At 40.4% G+C, this 21495-nt stretch overlaps 1 protein-coding gene and 1 long non-coding RNA gene across 2 annotated transcripts in view; both read left to right on the forward strand.

The window, feature by feature from the left end:
- Positions 1-21495, forward strand: part of mrvi1 (murine retrovirus integration site 1 homolog) — a 189063-nt gene that overhangs the window by 125858 nt on the left and 41710 nt on the right.
- On the forward strand, positions 1549-4828 carry LOC121693976. Its single transcript, XR_006025640.1, has 4 exons — positions 1549-1765; positions 2750-2783; positions 4162-4227; positions 4787-4828. It is a non-coding gene; the product is annotated as an uncharacterized LOC121693976 (long non-coding RNA).

Here is a 21495-nt window from a genome sequence, read left to right on the forward strand (position 1 = left end):
CACTCTCTCCAGTTATATATAATACCCCCATGTGTGAAACAACATAAGCTTCAATCAGATGTGTTTTCAGATATATATTGGGTGCAATAATGGTGTGACTGTTACCAAATGTTGGACCCTATGTAATGCCAATAAAATACAAATATTTTTGTCTGACTTTATCCTTTATTCACATTTCTTTTTTTTTAATCATGCAAATTAGGCCTACCACAATTTATGCAGATATTGCCTGATTTGCTGAGTCTGGATATGAGATTTCAGCAGGGCCGTAGTCACCATAGACATTGAGGGGGGACGTGTCCCCCCAAATATTCAAATATGACCAAAATGTCCCCCCCAATATACGGACATAGAAAAATAAAGAAAGAATAAAGCGCTATACTAGGCCTACAGGAAACCAACACGCATCTGAAATGTAATCAAACGTAAATAACGCACAAATTAGTGACCTATGGTTCCAGAGTAGCCTACACCCCTGAGTGGTTTGTCCTGGTGATTTTCCGTTTTTCGTTAGTGGCGTGCGCAATCAAAAGCTTCCATTTACTGCACCCTACTGCGGAGGTAGGGCTGTCAACAATATCGCAAAAGCTACCGGTACAATTTTCACAAAACTTCTTGGAAAGGTGTAGCACAGGCTAAGGAAATCCCATACATGTTTGGAGCCGATCAGACTGAAAGGGAACATTTTCCATATTGTAGCCTATTCTCGCAATGATAGCGAAAGTGAAACGTTTTATTTTAAATGATGAATTTGTGCAAGCCTGTGTCATTTCTTTCACGTCTTTCAACATAAATAATGCCTTCATATGCTAGTAGTAATGCCAGAAATGACCGTTTATAGGCCTCTTAGAAATGATTGTTGCATCTTGCATATTATTTAGATGCGCACTCAATCGCGCATCCATGCAGGCAAAACGTGATCAAATGTGGCGACGGCACACAAGTTGGAAAAAAACTTTTACAATAATGTGACAATAACCAAAGAAAGGAATTTGCACCTCCATTCACCAATTAAAGGCTGTAGTAGGTCTAGTGTTTCTACATGTTGGCACAAAACGTCATTTCTGTCAGAAGCCAGTCTATAATGCATACAGGGGTAACAGTAACATGAGGTGAGTCAGACAGAAGAGGGGCCTGTCTTAGTAGCCTATTCCTGAATCCTGTCCCTTTCAAACTACGTTAAAATTGTGTGATTAGCCACCAGCATAATAAAATCTAAATTAGAAGACAAAATCTTATTAGGCTCCAAACCTATGAGTCTAAGCCCTGTGTCCAGGGGTTCATAATCCATCCATCCATGCCATGCCTATGTCCGTCAAAAGTTTGGAATAACCTAATTGGCTGACCTAACTAACGACTTGTTTGTGATTTTTAATAATATTTTTGCAATAATAATATATTAATATAATATATTAATAATATTTTTTTAATAATATTATTGACCCCGCCACAGATTTGGTCCCCCCCAATGTAGCCTAGACATCATGACTACGGCCTTGGATTTCAGAAAACTTGCAATACAACAATGATGTTTTTTACGATAGTAAATAAGTTTCATGGTAGTTAAGTTTCATGGTGATATTTGTTTTTTAACCTATCACCTGTAATCTCTAACCTTTCCATCAAATGTATTTTGTGTTCTGTGTGGAAATATTTTGATATCGAGAATGGCAAATGAAGTAGGGACTTTTATTGTGACGAGTATCATCCAATAACTCGTCTGTGACATCTACCATCTTTCTTTTAGCTGACTACAACTGTCGAGGTAAGACGCAAAGTTAACGTCTCCAGAAAATGAATTGATATGTCTGTATATTTGGTTTTGAGCTACTTATAACAGAATAGGCACACAAAAATATGAAAATATGTCTAGCTGAGGTGTATCTGGAGAGCCACCTTTGTTAAATGTGTTAGCAGCTAACGTTTTAGTGTCACACTATGAACGACAAACGTTAACGTTAAAGTTAGGCAGACAGGAAAGGTAGCGATTGTGTAAAAATGAATTAGGAACTTTAATAGCCTAACGTTACATAAAACATATTATCCTACGGAAGCAGGCAATGTGTTGAGAACTGGCCGTTATCTCATGAAATACGTTGTATCGTCGAATTAAGTTCACATCATGCTGGCATGATGCTTCACGCCATGATGCAGGCTAACGTTAGGCACGTTTGATTGTGAGCAATTAACTTTGTGGTAACGTTAACGTTAACTGAACTCATTTTGAATAACTGTGTTAAACGTTAAAACGAAAACGTTTTTCGGTACTATAACCTTGGTTGAGTTTTGGAGTCATGTCTGATCTTGAAAGCCGTGTGGAATGCAAGTTAACCTTAATGTTAGCAGAGCCCGTTTAGACATTCTCTGCTAAATCAGAGACAGACTTCTAGCAGCTATAGCTGAAGGGAGAACATAGCAAACCCGTACGAGTTGATTAAGCATTAAACAAATGTATGGCTCCGTTTCATGTACACCGTGTGTAAAGGCAGGTAACTATGTACAATTCTTAACAAATGAAGTAATTTAATTGATCTTAAACAGAAGCTGTGAAGTTATCCTAGGTTAAATTGGTCTTGTTTGGGTGGAATGTGACTGAGGCTGCTAAAATCATAGCTATGAATACGTAGGTTACGGCTAAAATACTCTTTTACAATTACAAGCAAAATCACTCGTTTGTAAGCTCAAAGTACATATCTATGTAATTGTAAATGCTAAGTTTCATAAACTGTATATGTTAAATGTTTTCTAGATTTTGGATTCCTTTTTGAGCAAGTTAATTGAAGGTAAGTGTTAAATGTTTCAGGGCTTTTATGTACAACTTCTAGGGAAATTTTGAAACTTTTATGCTGCATTGCCTGCAAAATGTAAAACCGTAGTGCTAGTAAGAAATATGCCATATGTTGATCTGGAATAATTACAGCTGTGCTTGGCCTTGTGTATGGCATTGAAATGCCTTACAGTTCTGGACAGAAAAACTAGTATATTACACTGATATGCGCTGATTCAGAGTAATTTCTATGGCCTCAGAGTAGAAAGTCATGAGAATCACTGCAGGGACTCCTGCAGTAGTTTTCAGTGGTGATTGTGTGATATTATTTGGGTTATGGATGAATGTGGTGTGGCATGCATATGAAAGCAAGGAAGGAGGATTTAAGAGTTGTAGAGGGAAACATTACTGCTGTATTGTAAGTTAATCCTAACATTTGGTTAATAGTCTGATTTGTATACCGGGATGCAGGTTGAAGTGGGTTGCTGGGCTTTGGACAGAGATGCTCACGTAGTTGCTCATCCTGAGCTTGGATTAGTTTTATTCTTGTCTCGTATGCTTTGTACTTTAGGTCAAGAATGTGAATGCCTAACTAGGGTGTAGCTGTAAATGTGTGCAATAGGTTCCATTTCATGGTACTTGTGTGTAGGCCTAGTGGTATGTAACAATCCTCCAGATGTCAATTTGTTTAGCAGATTAATAATAGCTATAAAGCTACATATCACCCCTTTTGATAAATGCAGTGTGGCCTACCCTAGTAGGAAGTGCAAAACGAAAGTAGCATTTGCCTACTGCCCCCATCAAAGCAAATATTTCAAAAGAATATAAATATCCTTGATTAGACTATGTTGGTTTTTGTGGAAGAGAAAATTGGCGTTAGTCCTGGTTTTAGTAGTAGTGGGCAGTATGCAGTCAGAGGTCACCATAGGCATATTTGGATTTGCTACGGATGGATTCACAAATAAATAAACTACATTTGGCAAGATACTTGATATACAGGCTAAATGCAAATGGGCTACGCCAATGCATTATATTTTACATTAACAAAATGCATAAAAATAGAACGGATTGAAAATAAAGTAGGCAGGTATGTCAGTCATTTTTATTCTTCACAATTGGTGTACTGGCATGTTTAACTGTTAGCTGCAGTGCAATGTTACATTATGTGTAAGTTTTTTTCCTTTTTTTGTTTTTTTCCTGTGCTCTTAAATCTTTTAACTTGGGCGCATAAGTGCTCCTGGAATTTTTTTTTTAAATGTAAAGCCCTGTCTTAAGTTCAGAAGTTAAAGAGTCTTTATGATGTAAATATGTACATTGTTATTGCCTGTTTATCAGAACTGATGAAAGTATTAGTGCTAACTGTATGAGATTTCTGTTTTCTGTGTGTTTTGCAGATGCCGCGTCCAAGCAAGCGGTCCAGGGTGGCCAAGAAGAGAGAGGCTGACTTGAGGTCCACTGAGGTCAGGCTGTTGAGCTTTACTATATGTCCTGATGTATTATGATTGTGTGTTTAATAGGAAACATGTAATGTTGGACACATTTGATATGTTTGTCCCAATTCTTATTTACAGTAGTTTTTATGTTTGCTTGAAATATGCCGCTTACATGTTGAATGTATTTGATTTTAATGAAGGATGTGCTGCATGTCTAATTTAAAGGAGAAATCCAGCGAGTTCTTACATAGATCTACGTTTCTCAAGGTGACCAAGTATTGTCGGTACAAAAAATGAAAACGTTTGTTTTTACCGGTAGCTGCTGGTTGTAGCAACTCGAGCTAGGAAAAACTGATTGTTTTGACTTTGTTTCATACCAACAGTACTCAGTGACCCATGAGAAACGGAGACCTATGTGAAAACTCGCCATATTTCCTTTTAAGAACTTGCTGAATATTTATGATCTAAATATATATACATTACTGTTCTGAAAGTATGAGTATATTAGTTGCTTTAATGATGAAATTATTAAAGAAGTATGATATGTTAGACTTGGTAACCTTATGATGGGTTTTCTGTGTTACAGGTGCCGAGCAAGAGGTCCCCGGTGGCACAGGTTGACTTGGTCTCCTGTGACGAGGTTGGGCGTCCTCGTAAAAAAGCCCACACACAGTCTTCGGACGCTATACAGTCTTCGGACTGCCAGTTACAATGCCAGTTACAATGCCAGTTACAATGCCAGTTACAGTCTTCGGACGCAATACAAGCAAACTCTACCAACTCTCAAACAAACTCTACCAACTCTCTGAATATGTGCCATGACAATAATGCTACTGATTGTTGTTCTTTGAATGAATCTGTTGACTTCCCAGAGAGATCTGTGCTGATGGGGTCTTTTCATCAAGGCCATCTACGGTTTGGAAATGTGCGCAACAAGCAGTGTGGTGCCATCAGCTTGACTGCTGTTTTGAAGTCCAAGATGAAGAACGTGTGGAGCTGGGAAACTGGAGATCTTGATGATGTTTTGATTAAGGGAACTGTTCTATACAGGTCAATGAGCGCACAGGGTAAAATAAGAGACCATGGAAGGGGTTACATTGCTGTGTCTGAATTACCTAGGCAATATGAAGTGTGGAATTGTGATTTTGCAATAAACTTTGCTGAATCTTACACAGGATTTATTCACGTTGATGACTATGACCATGCTTTGCGTGATGTTGCCATGCCTTTTGATGTAGCACTGCAGCGGGCACTGTTTAGCAATGATGCTTGTTTGTTAACTATTTGTGCTAACACATGTGCTGTAGTGAATGCAGGAGCAAGGTTTGCCTTTGTTGATTCACATGCAAACAGGAACGTCAACCAGAAAGGTGAGAGGACAAGTTGTGTTGCATACTTCAGCTCTATACACTCCCTGGTCACATTTGTTTACGACTTTGCGCGATCTTTTGGCGTAAGCACACCACGGTTTGAGGTAACTGGAGTCACAGCAGTAACTCATGCTACCACCCAGATGACCGACTCATCCAGCTGCACAACGAGCTCTGCTAACTGCTGTCCGCTCTACAGTGATGCTGTGAAAGGTAGGCCTAAAGTGTACCAACGGCAGGAATTTGTAAGTGGGTTGCATAAGCCACCAAAGGTTGTAGGAAATGCCACAAATTGCACAGAACAGTTGCAGACAAAACAAGACTCAAATGCCCGTTCCAATGTAAGCAACAGAACACACTACAGTGATGTTTTGAAAGGAGTGCCCGGTAAGGATGTTAAACAAAACGTTTGCAGACCTCTGTATGTACATGAGTTTGGCGTAACTCTGAACAGAGATCGTGCATCAAAGGACGAAAACAGAAGCTGTGAGTGTAATGTAAAGAAACCAGAGACCAAACAGGATAAGCAGTCATTCAATGAAAGTACAACAGACGATGTCATTCTTGTCAATGTAGAAACACACAAACAGTCTTTAAAGCGTAATCTGCAGGCAACTGATGATGTCATTATAAGTGATGTAAGATTTCACAAACAGGTTTTTAAACCTTTAACTCGTCATGACCAGGATGCACTGTGCACATGTTTAGATCTTCAAAATGAAAATGTTGATTTAGGCCTAATGGCAACCACTGATCTCGATGACATGGGATGTCCCTGTAAGATAAGAAGCATAAAACCTGACGGGAATTGCTTTTACCGTAGCCTAGCCTTAAGCATTTGTCACAATGAAGACAAGCATTTGAAAATAAGACGGGCTGTCGTGAAACACCTTCAGAGAAACAGCGCCAAATTTGAAACATATCTGAGGGAAGAATACACATCTGTGCAGGACTATGTGAGTAAATCAAGAATCTACTACTGTGGTTCATGGGCAAAAGAGATTGATATTTTTGCTGCTGCTGACTTATTGCAGACAACTATATTTACTTTCAATGATGGAAGATGGAATATGCACAGACCTATAGACTCTCAGACATGTAGAGATAATTGCATCTATTTAAATCACACTGGCAATCATTATGAAGTTGTTGAATGTGTACAACACAATGATGCAGGAAGGCCTTGTGCAGGAACATGCCAGACAGTCAAGATTGATGACAACTTGAGGTCAACACGAAAGAGAAAGTTGAACGATGAATCAGAAAATGTGAAAGCAAAGAAAGACCGCCAACGATATCAAAATGATAATGATTACAGACAGAGAAAAGTTCAATATGTCAAAGATAAGTACCAGAAAGATGAGCTTGCCAAACAGACTAAGCGCCAGTGCTCTCGTAACTATTTTCTAAAGAAATACAGAACAAATCTGGACTTTAGGAAATTCGTGCTTCAGCGTTTTCAGAGAAAATATCAAACTAATCCAAAATTTCAGAAATTCCGAAGTGTTTATTTTCAAAAGAAATATAAGGAAAATACAGATTTTCAAGCAAATGTACGAGAGTATTCCAAAGACAAATACAGGAGAAATCAGAAACATCAGAATGCTGTCCGTGCTTATTCTAAGGACAAATACAGGAGAAACCAGAAACATCAGAATGCTGTCCGTGCTTATTCTAAGGACAAATACAGGAGAAACCAGAAACATCAGAATGCTGTCCGTGATTATTCTAAAGTTAAATATAAAACAAACAGCAAATTTCAGAGACTTGTCCGTGATTACAGTCATATGAAATACAAGAAAAACATTGGATTCCAGAACAAAATTAAAGAGCATAACAAGAGGAAGTATCAAGAAAATGAAAACATCCGTATAAATAAAATCAAAAGAAGTCGTGAGAGTTGTTTAATATGGCAGAAGAAACAGGAAGACATTGGCCTAGCTATTGATCATTTTCGTCAGGAGGTCAGCTGTGGTCCTGAATATGTATGCTCAGTATGTCACCGTTTACTCTTCAGGAAGCAAGTGGTTGAGTGTAAAAGACATTGCTATGAAAGAAAAGGAGCAGAAGTGGCTGCATTGGCTAATAGATGCATGACATTGCAATATTTACATGTGTGTGATGTTGAATGTGATCAGAAATGTCATTTGTCTGATAGTCCATCAAGCAAATTATGGATTTGCCATACATGTCATCGTAAAATACTTGGAGGAAAACTGCCCGAAGAGAGTGTTACCAACAACATGCATTTGGATGATATTCCAGCGGAACTTAAATGTCTGAACTCTTTGGAACAACATCTCATTGCACGTCACATTCCCTTCATGAAGCTGTTGTGTTTACCTCGAGGCCGCCAGAGAGCTTGCCATGGTCCTTGCGTCTCTGTTCCAGTTAATAACGCAGGTGTGACAAATATACTCCCAAGAAATGAATGTGATGACAAGATGATAAGAGTGAAACTGAAACGCAAGTTGACGTATAAAGGTCATTACGAGTACATGTATGTCCACACTGATCGTGTCAGAAATGCACTGAGGTATTTGATGGCAAACAATAAATGGTACGGTGATGTGACTATGAATGACGAATGGGTAAACTCTCTGAATGGCACTGACCAGCATGAGGAAAGTACCAAACAGGAAACACCTGCTAACAGTGATGATGACAATGTTCCTGAAGAGCAAGCAGAGGAAGATGTGACTTATATCAAAGACCAGAATGGGCTTTTGTCAGATACATCATTACAACCTGTCGATCTGGGTTCAGAGATCATTGATCAGAATTTTCAGGATATACTTAATGTGGCACCAGGTGAAGGTAACAGTCCAGTGAGGTTGCTGTCCGATAAAACCAACGAGGCAAAATGTTTCCCTGTTTTGTATCCATCTGGTGGACCTACATTCCATGATGAAAGAGAGTCCAAAATAAGTCTGTCACGGTACCTGAATACACGCATTCTGAATGCAGATGGGCGTTTTGCACAGAACACAGACTTCATTTTTTACGCACAATACATATCAGAGGTGCATCAAGTTGTATCCGGTGTATCAGTGGCATTACGCAAAGGTGGCGGCAACTCCTCTCTGAAAGACGCATCACCAGACATGTTGTTGAACTCAGAGTCGTTGGGTAAAATATTGCGCAATGACGAAGGATACAAGTTCTTACGAGGAATTCGTGGCACACCTCCATACTGGATGTCAGTTCAGAAAGATTTATTTGCCATGATAAGACAACTCTCCATACCCACGTTCTTTGCATCTTTTAGCTCTGCAGATTTGAGATGGCCTGAAATGCTAAACTCTATTCTAAGAATAGAAGGTAAACAAATGTCTGTTGACGATCTTGACTGGTCTGACAAATGTGGACTCATACGTCGAAACCCTGTGACAGCGGCAAGAATGTTTGATCACAGATGGCATTGCTTTCTCCGTGATGTAATCATGTCGCCAGCAGAACCCATAGGGAAAATAAAGGACTACTTTTATCGTGTTGAATTTCAACAACGTGGTTCTCCTCATGTCCACTGTCTCTTTTGGGTTGAAAATGCTCCCAAGATTGATAAAGAGAGTGATGATGAAGTGGCACAGTTCATAGATACATATATCACTTGTGAGATTCCACCAGAAACAGATGCAGAGCTTTATGAGGTTGTGAGCAGCGTACAGAGGCACAGCACAAGACACTCTAAGACTTGCCGCAAGAAAAACACAGTGTGCAGGTTCAACTTCCCACGGCCACCATCAAGCTGTACTTTCATCACAAGAGGCGGTAACTGTGAGGACTTGAATGGCAATGATGACAATACAAGTGCTAGTGCAATAATAAAGAATGTTAAAACTGCGTTGACCATGCCTGACATGAATTTTGATACAGCTGATGCATTTTTTGAGTCTCTTGGGATAGATCAAGGTTTGTTTGAAAAGGCGTACAACATATGTTCCAAAAAGAAAAGCATTGTCCTTAAACGAAATCCTGGAGACATTTGGGTGAACCAGTACAACAAAGACTTACTCCGTGCTTGGCAAGGCAATATGGATATCCAGTATGTCACAGATGCCTTTTCAGTTGTGGTCTACATACTGTCGTACATCACAAAAGCAGAACAAGAAATGGGTTTGCTCTTACAACGTGCCCAAGACGAGTCAATGAATGGCAACCTTGATGCAAAAGCAGCATTCAAACAGCTTGGAAGTGTATACCTACACAACAGAGAAGTTTCAGCCCAAGAGGCAGTGTATCGATTAACACACATGCACTTGAAAGAATGCTCTCGTGACGTACAGTTCATTCCAGTTGGTGATAATCCTGTTAGGATGAGTTTACCTCTGCATGTACTTCAAAATAAAGCCCAATTCCAACAGTGTAATGATGAAAGCAGCATTTGGATGCGCAATGTGATTGAGAGATATAAAAGCAGACCCCAGAATGAACAATTTGAGGATATATGCCTGGCCAGTTTTTGTTCTGAATACAGAGTTCTATCAAAGTCACAGGTTCCGACTGAAAAAGATTCACATGACATTATACAGCTCAACAACAATTGTGGTTTTGTGAAACGAAGGACCCGAACTGAACCTGCTGTCGTGAGGTATCCCAGATTTTCTCCCACAAAAAACCCTGAAAAGTACTTCCATTCGTTGCTGCAACTGTTTCTGCCTTACTATGAAGACTGTCACCTCAAACCGCCCCAGTTTGATACATATGAACATTTCTATAAAAATGGTGCAGTGAAATGTGGTGTTGATGTTCAAAGAGTGCAGTCGATTGTGGATACCAACAAAGCTTTATTTGAAAAAGAAAGTGATGAGATTGACAGAGCTAAACAGCTGCTGGAAGACAAAATTGATTTGGAAGATGCCTGGGCTCAAATATGTCCTGAAACAGAAAGGGAGCGTCTTCGTTGTTTGGATCTGATGAAAGAAAAAGTTGTAGATGATGAAGGTGATGATGATGACAAACTCATTCCTGACCTGACAGCAAACCCACAGACTACATGCACTTTGGAAACAAATCATGTGTCAATGCCCAGACAGGATGCATTGCATTTATTGCGATCATTAAATGAAGAACAGTCTGCCATATTCTATGCTGTTCGTAAGTGGTGTTTGCAGAAACTGTTTGGACAAAATCCTGAACCGTTGCGATTATTCATTACTGGTGGAGCAGGAACGGGAAAAAGCCATTTAATCAAAGCGATACATTACGAATCTACACGGCTGTTGTCACAGATTGCTGAAAATCCTGAGGACCTCACTGTGCTTCTAACAGCACCTACAGGAGTGGCTGCATATAACATTGGCGCTGCAACAATTCACAATACATTCTCCATCGGTGCAAATGTCAAACTGCCATATCAACCACTAGGTGATGAGAAAGTCAATTCTTTGCGAACCAAAATGGGCAGCTTGCAAATTCTGATCATTGATGAAGTGTCCATGGTCGACCACCGTCTTTTGGCCTACATTCATGGTAGACTGCGTCAAATCAAGCAGACTGGGGATTATTCCTTGTTTGCAAAAGTTTCCCTGATTTGTGTGGGTGATTTTTTCCAACTCAAGCCCGTGAAAGGCACGCCTCTTTTTGCTGAAAACAAAGGAGCCAACCTGTGGGACAACAACTTTGAGGTTGCAGAACTGACTAAAGTTGTTAGACAAGAAAATGCAGCATTTGCGGAAATGCTTAATCGTCTCAGAGTCCGTAAAAAGAACGAACCTCTCACCGACTGTGATGTTCTCACACTGAGGCAGCGTGAAACTGGTGAGGAATCTACAGACATTCATGTGTATGCTACAAATGCAGAGGTTGATGAATATAACGTGAAGAGACTGCAAGAGACCTGCCCAGACGCAATCAGCATACGTGCTCAAGACTTTGTCCGAAATCCCAAAACTGGAAGAATGGAACGGAAAGTTGGCTTTCACACAAAAGTTTTCAACTCTTGCTTGCCTAAATGTGTTTCGTTGGGTGTTGGAGCAAGGGTCATGTTGAAGAAAAACATAGATGTGTCTGATGGCCTTGTCAACGGAGCATGTGGCACAGTCATGGAAATCATTCAGAGTCAACAAGAGGATGACATGCCTGCAGCTATCCACGTGGAGTTTGAAGACCCTAATGTAGGAAAGATCCAGAGGTCAAAAGCAAAAAGGGTTTCCGAACATTCAACGATAGTGGAAGTGCAAGAGGAACAAGTGGCTAATAATGGTGGAGTACGAAGGCAACTGCCGATTAGCCTGGCCTGGTCAGTAACTGTACATAAATGTCAAGGGCTTACTGTTGAAAGGGCTGTTGTATCACTCAAGAAGATCTTTGCTCCAGGGCAAGCATATGTTGCATTGAGTCGTGTGAGAACTCTTGGTGGGCTGATAATTAAGGACTTCAAAGAATCTGCCATATTTTGTGATAACAAAGTAGATTCGGCTATGAAAAGCTTGCCTGAGTTTAACTTTGGAATGTCTGTCTCATCCAACATGAACCCTGTGTGCACATTAGCACTTCACAATGTGCAGAGTTTGAATGCTCACATTCAGGATGTTCAATCTCACAAAGCCCTCATGAACGCTGACTGTATTTGCTTAACAGAGACGTGGCTCAATGTAGACACTGAAGAAGAGCCACAACTTCCAGGATACGTCTTCAAACACAATCCGAGAGGAAACTGTTACGATGACTCCGAGCCAGCCTTTGCAGCGCTGAAACAACAACAAAGAGGTGGAGTTGGTGTGTATTGTTCAGAAAACATTGATGTGCAGGTGTCAATTCCAGAAAGATGCAATTTGGAATGTCTGTATTTTGAAATACCTCATGCAAATTTGATTGCTGCTGTGTTGTACAGGCCCAGCTCTTATAAGATTGACATGTTTCGAGAACAGATATTACAGGTCATCTTTGAACTTGAGAAGCATCCAGGGAGGAAACTCCTCATGGGAGACTTCAATGAGGATATCTTTGTATCGTCTACAATTCTCAAGTTACTGGAACGGCATGGGTACACTCAACATGTGCAAGCAGCTACAACTGAAAAAGGTACATTAATAGATCATGTCTACATTAAAGGCACAGAAGATGTTGTTGTTGAAGTTGTGCAGACATACTACAGTTTTCATGAAGCGATACTGATCTCACTGTTGTAATGTTTTCTGTGATTAATAATATTTGTCTTTGAATAGGTAGGCATTTATGTTCTGGCTATGTTACACATGACGTCATTATGAGTTCACTTCATATTCCGTCCGCTAAGTGGGGTTTGGGTGGGTGGGTGGTGGCAAGGAGAGAGCATAACACTGGACGGTCCTTGCAAGGGATGGGAGGGGTATGGGGGCCATTTTCCAAAAGAAGTTGCAAATAACGGTAAAGATATACAGATGAATATGTAAATATCAGGAAGCTATACAGTTGATTTATTATCTAGGCAACTCATTTTTCATTCCTTAATTGTCTAAAGCATTTTAGACTATGTCTTGTCAATGTTTGTCAAATTATTTCATTTTGGTTACATTACACCACCATTACACCAAGTTATGCGTAATGCTTTAAATGCTAAAAAGAGTTCAAATTAAAGTTTTAATTAATGGACAGACATATCACTCTATTGAATGATTTTATCTTTACCGTTATTGTAAAACCTTAACATTATCAGTGAATTACAGTTAAGACGATAACAGTCAATAACAGCAAACACAGCAGTTCAATTTTAGTGTACAAAAAAAAGGATAACAGTAAAATAAAATTAACCATATTATTTGCCACAGTTATCACAGTCAGTTGAAGACTGGTATTATTATTGCAACACTGAGTTAAAGGACAACAATACCTGAAAAATGAAGTGAAAGAATAAATGTATTCATATGTATGAATGAATTGTCTTGAGATTATGTAAGAATGGTGAAAACAAACAAAGAAAACAAATCTTAAGTGCAACTTCTTTTGGAAAATGGCCCCCATACAGGGAACTTTTTTGTTCAACATTTTTATGAATTATACCAAGTGGACAGTCATGCCATTGCTGTTTATCATGCATATCGAAGGTGTCCAAATCACCACCAATTTGCAGCTAAGCTACAGTTTTCAACAGTTGTGTGACACAAAAAGTGTACCTGGTTCACCCTTATTGGGGTCATGCTGACAAATGCTTTGGTACAGTAAAATCATGATACCATGAAGATCACTTGAGATAGTGCTGATTACAGACAAACTCTTGTCATTTACTGTGGGATCAGTTCTGTTCCCTTTAAGCTGACACAGGTCAGAGGCCCAGCCTCATCTCGCTGCAACACCACTATTTCTTGGAAAAGGGCAGAATCTCCAAGGACATTCTGTTTGGTGAAGTTGCCACCAGCACTAGGGCAGTTGAAGGACATGAAAGCCATGGACAGCAATGCAGTCTGCTGAGACAAGCATGTGAGTAGATAGGTGATGTGTAAAGGGGGAAATTCAGAGGACACAGTCAGAAGAATACCATTTGGATTAAAAAAAAAAAAAACAGCAGCAACAGCCATTATTCCTGTGTCGGACTATACAGCCATTTTCAGCAATGATTTCTATGTCTACGAGACTGACAAGTGGCGTCTTAGCACTGTGTATCTTTCATACCAATTGAACTGAATAATAATAATAATAATAATAATATGTTTATTTTACTGTATATAGCGCCTTTCTCAAATCCAAGGTCGCTTTACATAGTAGAAGGAAAACACCTTACCATTTTTGTCTGAGTGATGAAAATACATGTTAGCAGTCATTTACATATTCAGCACTGTCCACTTGGTATGCAGTTCTGTAAACAGGGTCTAATACACATGGTGAATCAAAGTAAATTGCATTGTTAAAGTAGTTAAAATATGTATCAGTTGATTATTTTATTTACAAATCTGTTTCAAATATTGACAGACTAGATAAATATTTTGTTTATGTAAAAATGCTATGTTTTGACATGAAGAATTCAGAGAAGAAAGTTTATTTTTGTTTCTAAGTTTTAGATTGGGTGAGGACAATTCAGTTGGCTACTTAATCAACCCAGGACAATTTTCAGCCATTAGTCCTGTACAACTACTTGAAATAAGACATATTTAATGGTTTAAGTTTTATTTTTTCTGCCTGTGTGATGCGTTGTTCGTTTTCCATTTGGGCCTGATTTTGTATTAGGCTGTTCTTTTGTGTTCTGTTCTGTTGTGTGGGACTGATTTGTTTTAGCTGCGACTGTACTATAAGTATTTTGTTATCACACCACAGACTAATTTAGATGGTGTGTAACATGTTAGGCCTACTTTACTTGTTGATACATTGAATGAACTATTTTTATTTTGTTTTGTTTTGTTATGTTATTATCAATTATTGTGAAGTATGTTTTGGCATGGATAATTACAAAGAAGGAAAAAGTAGGAAGAGTTATTGATATTATATCAGAAAAGTTACTTATGCTCTATGAATTTCATTTCATATTGGCATATGGAATCTGTTCACTAACATATTGCTAAATTTCACTGCTGGATCTGTACAATTAACCACCACAAAACAATAGACTGAATATGGAGTGCAAGAAGTCCTATTTTGTAAGACAAAACTGAACCAACCACTACAGAGGTTTGGAGTCGGAAATGCCGTCATGCTCTCCTGACATATTGACATTATGTGAGTATCCATTTTATGATATATATAACTGTACATTTTTTCCAAGACAGACATCCTAATTCTGATTCATGCACTTTTGACAGGATGTAAACTTTAAAAGACATGTTGGTTTATTTTACCTGTGTAACAATAGCATGGTGACTTTTATTGTAAATGCAGAGCCACAACAAATTAAACCATACAGAAAATGTTGGCCAAGGCCCAGCAACGTAGCCTTTCGAGTGACCTGCACCAGACACAGGGCATGCTGAGGATTACGGACATCCACCAACAACGCAGCCTTCGGAGTGACATGCACCAGTCCTGCTGAGGATCACAGACATCTGCCAGTAACACAGCCTTCCGAGTGACCTGCACCAGTCCAGCTGCGAATCACGGACATTCACCAGCAATGCAGCCTTTTGCGTCACCTGCACCAGTCAAAGAGCCTGCTGAGGATCACAACCATCCACCAGCCTCAGAGCCTTCCGAGTGTCCTACACCAGTTCTACTGAGGATCACGGACATCAGCCAGCCCCACAGCCTTCCGAGTGACCTGCACCAGTCCTGCTGCGGATCACAGATATCCGCCAGCAACGCAGCCTTCCCAATAAACTGCACCAGTCACAGAGCCTGCTGCGAATGACAAACAACCGCCAGCAACACGGCCTTTCGAGTGACCTGCACCAGACACAGGGCCTGCTGCGGACCACGGACATCCGCCAGCAACGTAGCCTTCCCAAAGAACTGCACCAGTCACAGAGCCTGCTGCGGATGGCAGACATCTGCCAGCCATGCAGCCTTCCGAGTGAACTGCACCAGACATAGGGCCTGCTGAGGACAATGGACATTGTCCAGGAATGCAGCCTTGCAAGGGACCTGCACCAATCACAGGGCCTGCTGAGAATCACAGACATCCTCTAGCAATGCAGCCTATCAAGATCTTATATTAAGGTTATGTAAGTATCCGTGTTTTTCTTTTGCCAAAAGATGCAATCTAAATGTTTATGCATATTTAGTAGGATGTACATTTTATACACTATTAATGAATAGACATTTTGCTTTCTAACACCTGTGCAACAAAATAATGTATACTTTTACTGTAAATTTACATGTGCTCTAAAACTACTTTACAGATAATGTTTACCAAGTCTCAAAGAATACCTGCTGAGAGACTTCAGAGCTGAGGTGTGGCCACTTCCACAGGTACAGTATGCACAGAGCTTGTCCATGCGTCTGTTCCCTGGGACACACCAATGGCGAGGACTGCTGAGGCTCATCCGCTCATCTGCCAGCCACACAACCTATCCAACCACCTGTACCAGACGGAGAGCCTGCTGAGACCCCTCCTTTTTCATTGGTGGTTGTGGTGGTGCAGAGGGACTTGTACTTGTCAAAGAGCCTGTTCAGGGTCATGGACCTCCACCAGCCTTGCGACTAATAGCGGTTACTTGTAACAGTCAGAGCCTGTTTAGGCTCATGAACCCTCATCAGCCTTGGGACCTGCTGAGGTTCATGTAGCTGATCTTGGCCATCTACAACAGCACTACCAGACAGTATTATAAAGGGCAATGAGCTGTAGATGTGGCCATCTACTGACTACCGGTTAAAAGATTGACTTTGTCCTGTAGATTGGTATAGGCCCATTTAGTAATACAATCGAATTAGAAATAGTTGGGGATTTAACGACTTCATGTTTTGCACTTGTGTGGTCAAGTATTTATATATGTTTTTGCATTTTGTCAGTTTTATTTTTTACTATTTTGGGCATGTTTGTTTTTTGTTTTGTCATTGTTTTGTATGGAACTTTCTTTTTCTTACAATACATTTGATACAATAATTCATCATATCATACTATCCAGGAGGTTAGTTTTCAGGTTATTTGTTTGCATAATATCATGCAATTTCTACCTCTGCAATTGGAACACTTATTGTTAATAATATTTTTATTATAAACCAGAATAATTCTGGAAATGTGTTAATATGTTTATATCTCATGAAATTGAGTAGAAAACGTGTCATGAGAATCACATGAGAAATATTATGAATGTTTAAAGATTGTTCTGTCTACCAGAGTTGTAGCAGATTATCAATGACTGCAATAATGACTTTCAGTCCATAAATAGCCTGAAATGTAACCAAATAACCACACTTAGAGATTAACTAAGCTAAATGTGAAGGATTTAATTACATACCACTAGTTATGCTATAATCAAAGTGTTATTAATAAAGTACACATACTTTGTGCCTTATCTTTCTTTAGTAAAAAAAGACTTTGATTATTCAGTGACTTTTTTAAATGAATTAACTTAAACATGTCAATTTTTACATCCTTATACATGAACTGTTATGAATAAAAATGACATTGATGTCAAACATTGTCACGTGTTGTTCAATATTATTACACAGCTAGTGAGTTTTAAATACAAACACATCAACAATTACAAGCCAAAATGTATTTGTGTATTTTTGCTACTTGTAGCGCACCCTTGAGGTCAAAGGTCACCAAATGTCATGTGCCACCTCAAAATGGGATCCCGAGTCTGCGTAGTAAGTTTGGTATTGATGCATTGAAGTGTTGCAGAGATATGAGCTCACTTACTGTTTGGCGGTTTTACCGCTGATTTCAATGGTCAAATGCTTCAAATGTGTGACCTGTGACAGTTTAGTTTCACTTCTGCTAAAATCGAATATGGCGGAAAGGATAGGTCAAAAGTTAAGTGCGTGAACGCGTGTCCAACTTTGACCTGATGGTGGCGCTAGAGCGTTCAAGGTGTCAACATAAAACCTGGTGAAATTAATCATGGAGCTATGCCCAAACAGTGTGCCAAATTTTACAACTTTGTACCAGACGGTCCTATGGGTTGCCATAGACTTCCATGACGAAATAATACACATTGCAGCTACAGGCCAAAATGCCCCCTAGTGTTCAAAGGTCACCACATTTTTTTGAGCATTTCCCTAATGGGATCATGAGTCTATCTACTAAGTTTGGATATGATACATGAAAGGGTTGCTGAGATATGAGCTCACTTCCTGTTTGGCGGCTTCGCCACCGATTTCGATTGGCTGTTACGGGCGGATGCTTTTGTCAATAATTCCGGAAAATTGGGCAGTGATAAGGCATGGTCTGAGGATGGTCTGTGCCAATTTTGGTGAAAATCGGATGAAATTTATAAACTGTGAAAACTTGTTCGTGTTTTTGATTAAATCCAATATGGCGGCCGAATCAATTAAGATGACATCACAAGTTGGCCTGGATCGCCCTAAGGACCTCCAACAGTATTAACAGATACCACTATTGCATTTTAATTCTAAGCACAACAGCAGCTACAGGCCAAAAGGCATGTTTCTTAATTACAGCGCCCCCTTGAGGTCAAAGGTCACCAGATTTCTTGAGCGTCCCCCTGATTGGGTCCTGAGTCCATGCACCAAGTTTGGCTTTGATACATGGCAGGGTTGCTGAGATATGAGCTCACTTCCTGTTTGGTGGCTTCGCCGCAAGTTTCGATTGGCTGTTACAGCCGAATGCTACTGTCAATCGTTCCAAAAAGCGATGCACTGATAAGGCATGGTCTGAAGATGTTCTCTGCCAATTTTGGTGAGGATCCGCTGAAATTTGTGACCTGCGAAAATTCGTACGTGTTTTTGATTAAATCCAATATGGCGGCCGAATCAATTACGATGACATCACAAGTTGGCTTGGGTCGGCCTAAGGACCTTCAACAGTAGTACCAGACACCACTAGTGGGTTTTAATTCTAAGCACAACTGCTGCTACAGGCCAAAAGGCATGTTTCTTAATTACAGCGCCCCCTAGAGGTCAAAGGTCACCAGATTTATTGAGCGTCCCCCTGATTGGGTCCTGAGTCCATGGACTAAGGTTGGTTATGATAGATCAATGGGTTGCTGAGATATGAGCTCACTTCCTGTTTGGCGGCTTCGCCGCAAATTTCGATTGGATATTACGGGTGAACGGTCATAGTTCCGGAGACAAAACACCACAACTTTTGTGAGGCTTGGTCTGAAGATCATGTATGTCAAGTTTGGTGACGATCGGACAAAATTTGTGACCTGTGAAAAATTAGTTTCACTTTCACTTAAATCCAATATGGCGGAAAATCCATCATGGCGGAAAATGACGTCATTGGGTGCGTTGAACTCGGCTTGGTCCAAGGATTCCAACGGTACCTCATTTTTCAAAATCGGATCAACAGGTCAAAAGTTACGTGCGTGAATGCACGCCCAACTTTGGCCTGTTGGTGGCGCTAGAGCCCTCGAGGAGCCGACATGAAACTTGGTGAAATTAATCATGGGCCTGTCCCCAATCGGTGTGCCAAATTTCACAACTTTTTACCAGACGGTTCTATGGGCTGCCATAGACTCCCATGGCGGAAGAAAGATGTTAAATAATAATAATAATAAGAAATCATAGAAAAACAATGGGGCTTCGCAGCTTCGCTGCTTGGCCCCCAATAATAAGAAAACTAACAAACACAATGGGTGCCTTCGCAGCTTCGCTGCTTGGCCCCCAATAATAAATATAGCTGCAAGCAGCAATGAGGGGGCCAAGCAGTGAGATCAGCAGGCCAGATTTGCCATGTAAGTCAATGCCGTTGCATCAGACATATAGCCTTAAGCAGTCACAGCAAGTTCCATGCCATACAACCCAAGATTGGCTGAGTTACAAGGTCAAGTTTCACATCAAAACATAACTGATTTTGTGGGGCTGAACCAGGGCTGAGTGTCGCCGCCCCCTCCCCCAGCCAGCCCACCGCCGCAACCGCCCCTGCCCATCCCACCCCGTCCCACCCTTGCACGCACACATTAGAATGAACTAGATGGAACTTGCTGTCATAAGTTTCACATCAAAAATAAAAGATTGACTGAGATATGATCACACTTGCTGTGATTTAAACATAGAGGTCAACAATTGACGTCATAGGGTGTGTTGAACTCGGCTTGGCCCAAGGATTCCAATGATACCTCATTTTGCCATTCGGGTCAACAGGTCAAAAGTTACATCCGTAAACACAAGTCCAACTTTGGCCTGTTGGTGGCGCTAGAGCGCTTGAGGTGCCGGCATGAAACTTGGTGAAATGAATTATTGGACTGTCCCCAATTAGTGTGCAAAATTGTATAACTTTTTACCAGATGGTTCTATGGGCTGCCATTGACTTCCATTGCAAAATAATGCGCATCAGCAACTACTGGCCAAAATGCATTTTTGTCAATTACGGTGCCCCCTAGAGGTCAAATGTCACCAAATTTCTTGAGCGTCCTCCCGATGGGGTCTGAGGTACATGTACTAAATTTGGTTTTGATACATGAAAGCGTTGCTGAGATATGAAATCACTTCCTGTTTGGCGGCTTCGCCGCAAATTTCGATTGGCTGGTACAGGTCAATGCTTCTGTCAATTGTTCCAGAAAGCAATGCACTCATCAGGCATGGTCTGAAGATGGTCTCTACCAATTTTGGTGAAGAACAGATGAAATTTGTGACCTGCGAAAACTTGTACGTGTTTTTGATTAAATTCAATATGGCGGCCGAATCAATTACGATGACATCACAAGTTGGCTTGGGTTGACCTAAGGACCTTCAAGAGTAGTACCAGACACCACTAGTGTGTTTTAATTCTAAGCACAACTGCTGCTACAGGCCAAAAGGCATGTTTCTTAATTACAGCGCCCCCTAGAGGTCAAAGGTCACCAAATTTCTTGAGCGTCCCCCTGATTGGGTCCTGAGTACATGTACTAAGTTTGGTTATGACAGATGAATGGGTTGCTGAGATATGAGCTCACTTCCTGTTTGGCGGCTTCGCCGCAAATTTCGATTGGATATTACGGGTGAACGGTCATAGTTCCGAAGACAAAACACCACAACTTTTGTGAGGCTTGGTCTGAAGATCATGTATGTCAAGTTTGGTGACGATCGGACAAAATTTGTGACCTGTGAAAAATTAGTTTCACTTTCACTTAAATCCAATATGGCGGAAAATCCATCATGGCGGAAAATGACGTCATAGGGTGCGTTGAACTCGGCCTGGTCCAAGGATTCCAATGGTACCTCATTTTTCAAAATCGGGCCAACGGGTCAGAAGTTACATGCATGAACGCATGTCCAAATTTGGCCTGTTGGTGGCGCTAGATCGCTCGTGGTGCGGACTCGAAACTTGGTGAAATTAATTCTGGGACGCAGCCTAATTAGTGTGCCAAATTTCACAACTTTTCACCAGACGGTTCTATGGGCTGCCATAGACTTCAATGGCAGAGGAATAATAATAATAAGAAAACTAACAATAACAACAATGGGTGCC

This window comes from Alosa sapidissima, chromosome 20, assembly GCF_018492685.1.
Source record: "Alosa sapidissima isolate fAloSap1 chromosome 20, fAloSap1.pri, whole genome shotgun sequence".
NCBI lineage: Eukaryota > Metazoa > Chordata > Actinopteri > Clupeiformes > Clupeidae > Alosa > Alosa sapidissima.